This window comes from Pseudomyrmex gracilis, unplaced genomic scaffold (genome assembly GCF_002006095.1).
Source record: "Pseudomyrmex gracilis isolate BER0280 unplaced genomic scaffold, ASM200609v1 scaffold_1, whole genome shotgun sequence".
Classification (NCBI taxonomy): domain Eukaryota; kingdom Metazoa; phylum Arthropoda; class Insecta; order Hymenoptera; family Formicidae; genus Pseudomyrmex; species Pseudomyrmex gracilis.
In genome coordinates this window covers 1,525,850-1,540,035 of record NW_018020585.1, presented here as the reverse complement: position 1 = coordinate 1,540,035, position 14,186 = coordinate 1,525,850, and the positions used below count along the sequence as shown (strand labels likewise).

General features: G+C 43.0%; 1 protein-coding gene across 9 annotated transcripts in view; it reads right to left on the bottom strand.

Annotated features, from left to right (window-relative positions):
- LOC109851967 (tensin-1) overlaps positions 1 to 14,186 on the bottom strand; it is a 162,613-nt gene that overhangs the window by 76,277 nt on the left and 72,150 nt on the right. The window contains exon 1 of one of the 9 annotated variants that reach the window (XM_020422667.1): positions 5,210 to 5,342. The exons of the other annotated variants lie outside the window; for them this stretch is intronic. The gene's annotated coding sequence lies outside the window, so the exon portion shown is untranslated. Of the gene's footprint in view, positions 1 to 5,209; positions 5,343 to 14,186 lie in introns of those variants that run through there. 9 annotated transcript variants of the gene reach the window in all.

The following is a 14,186-nucleotide window of genomic DNA, read 5'->3' as shown; positions in this document are numbered from 1 at the left end:
AAACTCTGTAAAAATTTATGAAACTTCATTCAACATTCTCTTAAGGAAATAACATTAGTTTTCATATATTGTTTATATTATTTAGAAACTCTTTCACTAAATATTTAATAAGATTTTCTCGTTTTTAAGAATCCCTTGAACATCAATGTCCGGAGTTTGCAGGATTAAGGTTAATGTACAAAATTTATCAACAATATGAGGAGAGAAAAACACTCTCTCTTTTTTTAAACTATTGTATGTTCAAATGAACTGACATTTAGGTCACTGAGAAAAAGTGCAAAACAGCTGACTAAAAAACAAAACAAAACAAAAAAAAATTGCAAACGATAAACGATTTTACGAGTTCGAGCACTTAGCCCGCGAGTAAGTTGCCCTCGAGTCCTCGTTGTCAAAAAAATATAACTGGTCTCAACGCCAAATTGCCAAGGGCTCCTTCTTTTCGCGCGACCGGCGCTTCCGCTCGCGGGATATCGTGTTTCGAGCGCGTACTGGATTTCGAGCCGTTACAGCGATACCGATATATCTGGTGCATAAAATGTGTACGGTTTCTCGGTGACAACGACGACGGCGAAGCAGCGATGTTCTCACGACACACGGTTTCCTTCGATCCGGCCGCGATTACGATCTCTCTTTCTCTCTCCTCTCTCTCTCTCTCTCTCTTTCTCGATTTCTTTTCAACGTGCTTATCCACCGCGAGAATTTCCGCCTTGCCATTAATCTCGCGAGCTAATGTTAATGCGAAAACGTTCAGTCGACGAGTCCCGCTGCTTGTGCCGAGACGATCCCTCTCGCGATCGGAAGAAGCTAATAAATGTTTCTTGACCGCGTACTACTGTGCGTACTACGAGACGAACGCACAAGTCATGAGTTACGCCATTGCGATAATAATAATCGTAACACACAGATACACACACACACACTCGCCTGGTCGGGAATCGCACGACCAAAACGATAATCGCGTACCCATAATTTCGTTCGCGTCTCTTCTCTATCTGCCGCGCAAAGTTGCGGCGTACATAACGTCGACTCGAATGAACGACGAAATGAAAAGATTATCGTTCGGCGTTCAGCGCATTAAATGCGACCGTCGTCCCTATCTTTCCTGGCGCGTAAATGACACTGCACGCCCGATGTATTTGGAAAGCACGTCGCTTTCTAGCCGTTCGAATGCAGCGCGGCGAGATAATCTCTTCTGACTTGGTCTCTCTCTCCCGCTGGAAACATCGCGCGTGAACGCGACGAGGTTGTAATAAGCAGCGATATGTTTACCCCGACGTAAACACCTCCCGCGAAGCTATTCAAGCGACCTATCTACCTGATATCTGAGACCCGTCACCGAAGACACGAAGATCTTCCGCGGAGATGACACGATCTCCGCATTTATCCGTCACCAGGTCTCAGTTCGTTAGACAATCGAGGGGGAGAGCGAGCGTTAAAAGTCCCGGGCCCTCGATCGGAGCGGCCTGTTATACGTTGGCTATGGAAAGAGAGAGAGAGAGAGAGACAGAAAGATAGAGAAAGGAAGAGAAGAAAAGAGAAAGAAGGCAAAGGCTTTCTGTTGCGCCGACGTTTCGACGACAGTGCGCTTTAAAGTACACACGGATATGGCAGACCACACGATGAAGAAACGAAGCTGAAGAGGAACGAAGTCTCTTCTCTCTCGTCCGTGGTATCGCTTCGGGGAGGATAAACGACCTCGCGCGCGAGATCGAGATTACAGCGCCGGCGAAACCTCGACATTTGCGCGCACAGCTCCGATTTAACAGAGGGAATGCTCGGGTTTTTCGACGACGGAATGCATTGTAATCCCGGCATTACGGTCGGGCACCGTTGAAACGTTCGGATGCAAATATCTGTGAATAAAAAATTGTATTCCTTTGTAATATATCGGGAAAGGATGAAAATGAAACTGTAAAATCGAAATAGAACAAAAAAACAAAAGGCTAATCGTTATTTAAAAGCGAGATAGATGCCGCAGTAACGCGTAACTTTGTCTCAATGTCGCAAAACATATTTCAATATCTAAACATTTTTTAATTGTACACACACGTATTACGTTAGCAACAATAAACATTTAACTTTGCACTTCGATGTTTACTAACCAAATAACAACATAAACAACAGTAAAAATATATTCAAATTAGCAACAGAGAGAATTTTATAAAATCATTTAAAAAAAAAGCGAATATAAATTTCGGTCTACATTATTCTGCGTCTTCCACATTTTTTTTTTTTTTTTTTTTTTTGAACGAACAAATCCTCAAGTAGGATTATTTACGGACAAAATCTCAACATAAGCTACAAATCCGGCTACGTTGCCGGCTGTCGTCGTTTGTTCGCAAAAGAAATTCAGGTTACATGTCTGCTCCGCTTCGTGCTCGTGCTACGAAGTCTCCTCTTTAAAGCGATCGAGCCGCGCACGTTTCGCGGGCACATCGGAGCCAAAGGATACTACCACCTCCGGTACAGTTTCTCACGGTGTGCTATCGGTCTTTTACGAGCACGTATGAATGTATCGCGGTGTTATCGGGGCCAACAATAAACTGGGAGGATATTCACAGTCGCTCACGTGCGCGCGCGCATGACAGTTTGCGCGCGAGAGAGCGAAATATCGTGTTTGCCACATTTAAATGAGGATGTCGATTCTATCGTGGAACACGACGGGTGACATGACGCGACAAAGTGCTACGGTGGTTTAACGCAACGTATGATCGCGAATATCTACAAACGCGAAAATGCGCGATGAAATTGTGCCTGGACGAAATTGAGCGTTTCGTAGAGTACGTGTTTGTGATCGGGGGAAGATGATCCTTTCCATTAAACGAGAGACGAAAAATAGATAATATCATTTATTTCTTAAATCCATTTCAAATATTTGGTAGTTTATAATCGCGAAAAAAAGAGAAGAAAAATGTGGAAATTGTTTTCAATAACGAGTAGAAAATTTAAACAAATTTTATGTATTTTTAGACAAAATTTACACAACATTTCGTCAGTTATTATTAAATTAATTAATTTGTTAGAATTTCTTATCGCGTACGTAGCGGATTATAATTGAATTCCTGTGTGAACACGATATGATCGTCTAACGTTTATTTCGCGACACATGTCGGCATCCCGATGGAGGCAGTGGGTATATGGGTCGTTACTGTCCCAGCGGTATTACGTTTCACCGGGACATTGGTAACGAAAAGGTCAATTGATGACTCCAGTGGTCCCAAGAAAGGTCAGACGAGAGCTACAAGCGATACACTCTTCATATGCTATCCACACTTGTGTCGTAATTTGGACAATAGACGAATATGCGCGCGCTCTCATTTCGGAAAAGAGATTCTCTAATATCAAAACTGCATCATTGTTGTCGTCATTATCTCCATTCTGTAATGATAAACCGCTGTCTGACGTAAGATAACCAAACAATTATCGTTCTCACGCATAGTCTACCGACGTTGCGTTACGTGTCGTTAAAACACGTGAGAATGATCACGCGGAAAGCAGACATGAATAAAGAAGCCTCTATACTTTCCTCTTATGTGGGAGACATCGTCGCAGCCAAGCCGTCAACTTTCCGTGAAATAAATAAAGACGAGAATTAACGCACAATGCTCGTTAAAAAAAAATCACGAGATATTTCCGGTGGATTAAAACTTGATATTGCACATAAGCTTTATTATATTGTTGAAATTTTTCAGACAAATTGCGCGCGCGCGCGAGAGGGAGAGAGAGAGAAAGAGAGAAGGAGATAGTTCTCTGTCACATCAGTGATTAAATTTTAGAACGAGACAGCGCAGATTCTATGAACCAACAACTTCCTCGTTGCCTAGCAAGCAACGTCTCTCGGAAATAATTCAAGATTGCCGCCCACGCGTCTGTGTTGCGCGAATCAGCATCGAAGTATGGCTAAGCTAGATGCATAATTCAATCGGGCGATAACCGATTAGATATATTGTATATATATATAGAATCGCAATACAGTTTTCTGCAAATTTGTTCCGATCGTAGCCGCGAAGTTATCTCGCAACAGCTATACAAATGTTTGCATACTTAGCGCCGTCTGTGCTTTTACGTCACGGCACATGCTGCGCGATAATAGTACGTAAATTTCTGCAGCGGCTCTTTGTCGGATAGAAGAAATCAATATGCTATATGTTGCCGTTCCGGAGACCACTTGCCTCCAGAAAATAACTCGACGATAACACGTTCGCGGAGGAACTGATTAATATGCGCTTCCGAGCTTCTGAATTTTACATAAGAAATATTACACTGTATAATATTCCGCAGTTCACGCAATGCGCGAAGTAACATAAAATTAAAAAAAAAAAAAAAAATAGAAATGAAAAGATGACCCGCGGAAAAAAATTTTGCCGCTGTATGGACAGCGGAACAACTTGATGGGCCTGTCGAATTCTTTGTTTTATATTTCCAAAACGTTTTGTGAATGTAAAACAAAGAATGTAACGGGCTTGGAATAAAATTTTTTTTTTCTGTTCTCATGCGGTAACTAATCTTCTTGCCTTCCCGACCAAACCTGTTTCCTGTACAATTGTTTTTCAATGTTATCAAAATTTTTCGAGAGATACGGTTACGTGTTATCAAATTCTTTTTGAAGTTATCTTTTTTTTCTAAAGTTCAGCTACAGTCTTTACGGAATTTCTCTGCATCGAATTTTTTTTAACTACAAAAAAATCAGACATCGAAAACAAAAGGAAATAAATTAAACGAATTGACGATATTTATCGAGAGATGGAATTGATGTTAATTGACGTAGTTGCTTCGGGGACATATATCATATATATATGACTTTTGTGAGTGAGTGAGTGTGTGTGTGTGTGTTATAACGACAAAGTCCAATCACAAAAAAAAAAAAAAAAAAAACGATATTACTAAACTTCCAACTCTGCCCCGACATTTATATTCGGTTGGTGGTTCTGACACAGGAAGTTTTGTTTCCAGTGTAACTGACACACGTACACCAACGTACTAACTACACAAAGCACATATTCTACGTATAAGCTAATTTCATCACACAGTTCATCCCACAAACACAAATTTCACAATATTAGCCAGTTAACGAAGCCAAGTTTCGTTGCGCGACGCAACGCAAACTCCGCGCGCGCGAATTAAAAAGTCGCGCCGCTCCGCTGACCCGTATCATCGATTTCGCGCCGTTTCGGACGGATCCCTTTGATTATTTTGGTGTCTGACAAACCTTTTCAGTTTAGAAAAACACCGTTTCTCTCGCTCACGCTCGCGTACACCATTCTTGTACGTGCGTTCACATGTGTGCACGTACGACGACTGGCCGTACACAGCGAGTCGCGCACTCAGCACCGAGGATACGTGCGTCGCATGTGCCGCTCGCCGTGTGGACCTCGGCGTGCTCTTCGTCTTCACCGCGTCGCACCATCGAGAGTCGAGAGAGTGGGGAAGAAACTCTCTGCAGCGGAGATTTCTGCTGCAACGACCTGTGCTTGCGTAACTGACGCTTGCGGTGCGCAAAACTGTCGATGATCGAAGATAGAAGATATTTCCTATTTCTGGTCTAGCGGAGATAAAAAAAAAAAAAAAAAGCTGTGTGGACCGCGAGATAGTGATGTCACGTTGAGGATATTGAGAGGGTGCGGTATCGGAAGCTTTTTTTCCCAATTTCGGACGTACGCTATTATTCGCGAACGTGCGGATGGTGTAAATGGAATAATCGTTCGGATGCATTCGCGTTTTGCTCGCTTGGATTTATCTCGGGAACAGTTGTGCTAGGTAGGTTTGTTGCGAAAAGTAAGTTCGTGATAGTGACAGTTGATAAAACCAGCAGGAGAGAGAGAAAGAAATATGAAGCTGGATTTTTTTTTTTTTTTTTTAAATCGCTCAGTATTCACATGTCGATTCAAATAAAATGGATTTTTTTCTCGATATTTGATGATTCAAAAAAATATATTCTCTTCAATTTTCTTCTCACTTTTAACGGAAAGTGGATTTTCCACAGCTTTAATCGAAAACGATCGGACTGTTCTGTGTAGAATAACGTTCATCGTGGTCGCAGTAGTATGATTCACCGGAACACATCCGGGATGACGATTACAGATCATATTCGATTAATTTTCCTCCGCTAGGTTGGACACGCAAGCGATCTGGCCTGTGTCCAATTAGATAATAACTCTCTGAGAAATTGGCTCAATTTCTGCAAAACTTATCTACAGATTCATTATTACCGTAGGGATTTATCCAAAAAAAAAGTCTCATATAAAACTTAAGTAAATTAAAATGGTATATGTGTTGAAAATTAATTAGACATTCGTGCGATTGTGAAAATAACGTCGCGGGTCTGATGAAGTTACTCGCAGTGTAATATTCCCCCTTTTGCCGTATAAGCCTAGGCTTAAATTACTATATCACCCTCAACGTTGCTATATATCAAGGCCGTACTCGGGGGATGATAATTATTATCCACGTGTGTCACATTCATAACACTGAATTCTGGATTTCGAAGCTATAGATTGTAGCAACCGCGTCCGCAAAGTTCGCTGCAGTAATGACGACGAAGGTTACGCGGTTGTATTTGCGCCAACCCAATAAGAACACGCTCGGTGCAGTCGCACTGAAACAAATTGCAACTGCGACGACAGCACGCAAAAGCGTGTTCTCTCACGTACCACTAAATAGTGCGGCGTTGTTTTATCATGCGCCAAGTTTATGAATCCGATAAGGTTACAAGGTCAGATTGAGATTGATGACATCAGATGCCAGGAATAGTCTGGACTAAACCGTGTTGTAGTCGGCGCTCACGCATCAATGTCACATCTATCGTTTGTTTAGATTTTCTCCTAACTTGTCTAACGTTAACAAAATTAAATATCAAGATAAAAATAAAGTATTGATAAAAAATATTCGCTACCTTCACAAGAATGTTTTTAAAATAAATTTCCGCGAAACTCGAACGTGCTCGAAGTATCGCGTTTATTGCTACGACGCAATATACACGCTGTCTCTGTGCTTACGTAACGAATCGGATGTGCGACGAGTCGCACATTGAGGTGACAACGGTGACAACAGACGAAGAAGATAACGCGGTCGAAGAGGTATTATACGCGTTAGAAGGGTGGCGCAAAGTATAACCCCGCGCGATCGCAATCTCAAACGGGTCGAGTTAATTAGAGCTGGGCCCGTTTTGCCGCAATTCGGAAACGTTTAATTAATCCGTTTATCGGCGTGGCTGATCTCGGCTTTATATGAGCATCACGTGTGTGTACCGAACAACGAGTTCATTACGCGAAACGAAACTCTCCGAGCCATTCAGTCTCGAGGCTTTATTTTGCTGATGAAAAGAAAATTTTGCACGACTTATCGGAGAAAAAAAAAAAAAAAAAACAAAATAGTATCTTACGTAACGCGCTATTCGCTATCTGCGCCTTATCTGTGCCTCTCGAGTGCCTCTCCTCGAGGGCAGACACGACGTTATCTAAAGCGAATCGACGTTTAGGACATAAAAATCGAATTAGATAATTAATCGCAACAGACTGCACTTTGTCACCCGCGATTAGTCAGAATAAAGTTCGAGCCGGAGTACCTACATGCCGTGAGTAATTGCGAGACGCAAACCTGATTTCACATTGCAAAAGTATAATCAATAACGATAGCATGCGTCGTGCGGCTAATGGACCTATGTCAGTTGAAGCATGGAAGATTAAATGGTTCAGGTGAAACGCCTGTCTTCGATTTATTTCACGCAACGCGGCCACTTGCACTCGCGCCCGAATGCAAGCCTGCAAAAGTAAAACGAGATGAAAAGTTGAAGTGGCGAGAGGCTTAAAAACAACCGCGATTTCCGCGTCGAGATCTCAACGATCTGTCGACGGAAGAGCGAGCTGAAGAGCGCACCACGGAGAGAGCGCCGAAGAGAAGAGATTCTGTGGAGAACGACGGCGGAGGAAACATTGGAGAACGTGGGCACACGCGCTACGACGCCCACGTAGCGTCGTCGTCGTAGCGCGCGGAGAAAAAGTTCGCAGGATCTCTCCCCACGCGGAAAAAGAGCACTGCTCGTCCTACGCGGTCCGCGTCGCGGTAATACGAGGTCGTTCGCACATGCGTTTTGCGACTCTCTCGCGTGCGAACAAGGAAGATTTGAGGAGGGAGGGAAGGGAACCGATCCCTCGTCGCGACGACGACAGCGGTCGCGCAAGGACGTCGCACAATGGAACACGAAGAGGAGGAAGAAGATCTGAGTTATGAGACGTCGCATAATTGCGCGCCGATTGGTCCCGCCGAGGAATGCAATTTGTCTCCCGACGTGTATTTACGAAAGTAATTAAGATGCACGCCGCAAGGCGAGGCTGCGTTGCAATTGTTAATTGTATAGTCTCGAGTCGCGTTGCTCTGGAAGATGTTCTTTTCTAGTAATTGTTGTAATAATCAGGTGTTTTATTTAATCAAAAAATTTTCTCGGAGACATCAAGTCAGTTTATATTTCTGTCTCTCGAGTGAAAAATCAATTTGTGCAAGAAGAACAATTAAGTAACTAATCTAGTAAGAGAAAAATTTTTATACACAAATGATAAGCAAAGAAAATAAAAATTTACCGAAGAAAGAAAATATACTTTTTTTGTGGAAAATTGTATTTTTTTTTTTTTCTTAACTTTCAACGCTTCTCTTCTCCTGACATATATATTTTAGAGAACGGAAACGTGAAAACGAAAAACTTCAAACATAAGAAATTCAAATATATATTCTAGTTGTGTTTGCCAGACCCTCGTATTGTCTGACAGTATGTCGCTTGTGTTAAAGTAGGGCTTCGGGTCGAAGAAGCGCGAACGTCGTCGTTTCTGCGAGTTGTGCGCGGATCGGCGGTATCTCTCTCCCCGGCATATTGTTCCGGTTGTTAAGTCGCGCTATCACGCGTCATAAAGTCGGGCGGAGCAGCGTTATCGCCAACACGTGGAGCCGAAGGTGCGTGCGAAGCTGAGTGTTATGGCTCAAGTTTTAATAGCTTTGTTGAGCTGCTCGCATATCAGCAGCGTGATACAACGACGCTGTCACGCAATCGTTCGACAAATAATCCGTCGCATCGCGACGTTTATACGGACTTACCGTAAAGCAAGCATTTTATATTTCCTGCTAACGTTTCACCGCGCAGCCATTAAATTAATAGTGTCATTAAAATTTCAAACCAATCAACTTTCAGATAAGTAAATTATTTTTTTTTTTTTCCTATTATCACACGCGCTCTCCCGAAAGAGAGTAAAGCAAGTTTATATATATTTCATTACCGCGTTTAATTAGATGTGTTTGTAAAAATCTCTTCCGTGTTTGATCAATTTTTCGCGAGGCCCGTGTGATAATTGTGGTGTTTTTCGTCGATCGTCGCGCTAAATGTTGTCGAGCTCAGCGTCTTGAAGGTCGACAGAAAGGTAAACCAGAGGTTATACAAGCTCAAGTATTTTAGTGAGCACTTGAAGCACACGGCGATTCTCTCTCCCATCGTTCCGGTCCGGGCGGCCGAGCAGCCACCCACTTTTAAGCTAACCACCCACGTGGGTACATAAGCAATGCGCACACAGTTCCGTCGTGTTTGCATTCCCTTCCCTTGGACGATGTCAACCGACCGGCCACTCGGTGTTATGTGCCGGAGAGGAGAAAGAAAAAACCGGAATGTCGCGAAGTCGCCGTAGAAATTATTACTTCCAGTTACTGCCGTCGCTACCAGAATATTTTTCAACGAGCGAATGGGCTTTCTCGCGTGCGAGTTACACAAATACGCGCGAACAAATGACGTCTGGTTTCCTCTCTCTCGCCCCCTATTATATCTTTCCCCTCGATGTAAATATTTCGGACGGTCACCGATGACAATACTCGCGCGTGAAATATGAAGGAACGCGCCAAATTCTGTTGCATCTTGTAAAAAAAAACAAAAAACAAAAAAAAAACAAATAAAGGAGAACACGGAATAGCAGATATTATGCGCCGGAAATGGGTATGTTGGAAATTTAACAAACTCGGTGGTCCCGAGACGCGCATTCAGAGAGAGGGAGAGAGGAAGTTCTATAAAATTCTATTCCCAGAAGAGTGTATACACGAAGTGCAGCAGAAGTTCTATAAAACGACAGAAGCAACAAGTCCTCATGAAATTTTCTCTCAAAAATTCTTCTCTTCGATACCTCGCGCTCTTTCGAACTTCTTCGTGGCTGGGGACACGAGTGTTATTAAATAGAAAGTGGATATGCAGTTTCCCTAACTTATGCGCGCGCGCGCGATATCACAAGAGTCCCTTTCTACTTCTTCCACTTCGAGTCACATATACACATCGGAAGATGCTTCGGAGAAGTCTTACAAAATTCTCTTTCGAAAGAAAGGATAGGTCATATCGAGTTAAGAGTTTCTTCTTCTTTCTCAACTATGATTAATACTGTATATATATATATCTATATATATGTCCATGAAAGTGTTGAATCGCAACTTGATGATATTGACTAACTTTAATCACGATCTCTGCAAGAAGTTCAAAACAGTTCGAAAATATCCGATCGAGGCGTGTGATAAGCTTCATCGTTCCAATCAAAAGCCAAAGCCGACCGCTGCTAATTGGAACAAGCGTCGACGAATGAATGGACGATGTGGGTCCCTTATCTTCGTAGTACTACGAAGTCTCACCGTGTTTATTTTCGATAAGATGTTGATCGATAAGAGAAGTTTACGCCGATGTTGATCGCCTCACTGACCCACATATGCGCGTGTACACACACACACATACACACAAGTGTGCAACGCAAAACATAAACGGTTACAATCCATTAGAAGTTGTTTCCGAGAAATTTGTAGTTTCCGGGAGAGGGAAATCACGTTCACAAAATGATTTACTGTATAATCAGTACAGACGACCCGCTTGAACGCGAGATAATAAGACGTTACGACTTTTCTCCAGCTGCGGTCTGCATGCCTCGTGTAATTTGTCCTCGATCAAATGGACATAAAATCAGTTTGATTGAGCGCAATAGCGCGTTTGATTGGTTTAATGCGTCCCGAAGTAGTTCTACTAAGAAAAGCACGGTCTAATATTTACAATACACGTAGGCCAATTTATTTTAAAACGGTGGCAATAAAAACCGATAAGACACCGGACAACTTAAGAGCCACGGAATGTTTAACTTGAATTAACACCATATATTCGACTACTGTGTGGATTACGAAAAGGCATGTCGTCACTTGAAACGCACTTTGCTCTTTTCGCCACCGTTCTAAAACACTCCTCGTCTCGATGCGAGAGCACTTTGTTCCAGGATTGGAGTGTCTTGAATATACATGCGGTGTATCGAGAGGGCCAGAAGAAAGTTTTCGATTGCACTCGACGGCCACAGCGAATTGTTCGAGTCACTTCGACGAGGATGTTTTGTCGAAGGACTGACTTGTCGAACGTCTGTTGCTTCGTCAATTCGTGCCACATTGTATTATTCATGTGTTGACGCGCAACCAACGATCAACACGGGTTTGGTTGGCTTTATACCGGAGACAAAAATTTTGAGAAATTTTTCAACATCGCTATGTTTAACACAGCGTTGCGAGCGAAACTTTTTGCGTTTTCACCGCGCATCTCTGTCACAATGGAATGTTTTCTAGTAGAAAATTTCATTGTGGAAGATGCTTAAGATCGATCCGGCGCAGGACGAGATTGGTGGGCGGACAAGGAGAGGCGAGGAAGGACGAAGGGATGAGGCCAGTTGAGGTTATTCGCCGATGTTGTGGTAGCCACGGCTTCAAGGTCGCCAAGATCACGGCGAGGACGTGGCCGCTGGACCAATCAAAAAACGTGTACCATCATTACGAGAGCGGTGTTTTGAAAAATATCTGATGAATTTTCAACCTCTTGTTCTTATTTCGTTTCTATTTGTTATGAGAAAAAAAAACAACCTCTCCGTTTTAATAAGACAATCTTAAAGTTTCTTCTCTATGATGTTAATACAATTGATAATACGTCCTGAAAAAGCGCGTGAGAATTTCTATCTTTAGAAATTACACACTTCTCTCTATACGCGGCATACCTTAAACAAGATAGAAAATGCACACGTAAGTACATCACAAGTTGTGTGAAATTTTTCTCCCGACGTGCATACACGCACGTCGGAATCGCGCGGGGAATTTCTCTTAGGTATCAGATATCAGAATTGATAATGTTCGGGTCGCGCGGAGAGACGGTGCGGGTATCGCGTGTTACTTAAAAATCACTTAACGCGACGCGAGTATATGCGAAATTCGAGATATTTGCATATACGTGCGTATCTACCCGCCATTTCTCATTCTCGATTATGACAATCGAAACGAGTGTGTACCAGAGAACCTCCGATTTAATGATCTAATATTATCGACGACGCGACGGAGGGATGAAATTAGCATAACTGGCCGAGAAAAGTGAAAATGAAAGTGAAACGAATCGCGCGCTCCTTCCGTCGCTCGGCTTGGGAAGCTGCGCGTTTTGCCACGGCAAAACGAGCCTCGTCGTTATCTTGCGTGATTTTGCGGCGGGTATCGTGTCTCTTCTTAATTGGCGAGCCGAAGATTCTCCTCTCGTGCCTCGACACGAAGTTTCTCGCCTTTAGTCGCGGATCATTAAGCCGGGACGCGCATGACAATTAATTATTTATTTCATTCTGAGAACGTGTCGCACTTTTTATACCTGTCCTCGCCTTTTCGCGATATCGTATGTATTTATGCGATTATGCGCGCGCGAAAATAGAACGCGACGAAAACAAAAACGTATATACGTTGCTATAGAAATTTTTTTATACAGTAAATCGATGCGGTATTCAATATCTCAGATGTAATAGAAGTTTCATCCGAAAGATGTAATTACACAATTTTAAAAAAGTTTGCGCTCAAAGTTTATTTTTGTTGCGGAAAACTTAATCGAAGAAAGAAAGAAAGATTTCTCGAGGAAAAACTTTATCGTCTCTCAGAAGAAGTTTTTGCTCTCCGAAGAAAACTAATCTCTCTTGATAAAAATCTATATGTCAACAGACAGTTTGCCACTCTGACGAATCTATCCGAAGTACGCAAGTTTTTGCGAAGAGAGAAATATATAATGTAGTTCCCGCCTTATATATATATACGGTTTCCATTTCCGCTCGCGTACGACAAATTGCGCGCATGCGAGAAATCTTCGGCAAAACATTAAAACAAGTATGAGTGTGAGGTGCGTACAAAAAAAGAAATATATTTCTCAAGCAAGTCCATCGTGCTTAACCGGAATGCGTACGACTTAATTGTGCGCGCGCGCATCGGCCTAATACATGCAAATATCTCTCCCTGTAATTACGCGCGGCAGCCGACGCGCGCAGATTCGAGCACGAGTCGACGGCGCGGTGTCGATCATTAGCCGTCGTAAAAGTCGAAAGTGCCGCTTGATTTACTAGCTTTAAGTACCGGCCTTATGCCCGACAGTCGTAAAGTCCCGAAGAGGGGCGGTTGACGACTTCTTCGGCGACGCAAGGTGAATAAAGGAGCCAAGGGAGCGCCCACGCGCGTCTTCCCTTCTTCGCGAGCTCTCTTCCATGCGACCGCCGCCGCGTTGATCCGTAAACGCGATAACTTGTCGCGGTTGGAGGAAGGCGAGAAAGATCCGACGAAAAAAAAAAAAAAAAAAAAAAAAAAGAACAGGGGGACAGGAGCGCACGCGGCGCACTTTCTCTTCCGCCTGGTGTTAAATGCCGCGCTGTCTGCGCGACGGAAACACAAACGGCGGCTATCGCGTGCTATCGCCGGGTGGTTTCCCCGGTATCGTAGAAACTCCGTACGCACAACTTTACGTCGCCACGGTGCCGCTTAAGTGCGGCATCTTACTAGTCTTGTTGAACAGCGGCTCTCGAGTTGGAGCGAGTCCAGAGAGCTCTTGGTTCGTGAGGTAAATTAATTATGGGGCTTCGCTCTATTACAAACATTCTCTTACCTCTCTTCTTATCGTTGATTTGAAAGGCGGAGATAAATTAAATATTAAAATGATATTTATAAATATCTCAAAAATAGCAAAAAGTTTTTTTTTTCAATTTTAACAAGCTAAAAGAAGTTTTTTGGAGCGAGATAATCAAGATCTCCTCTTTCATAATCCTCTTGGAAATCTGCACTACCGTTAAGACGGACTAGTTTGTGCTTCAATTTCAAGCTTTTCTCTCGAGCTTTCACCCATCCATTGTTACGCTGTTTGT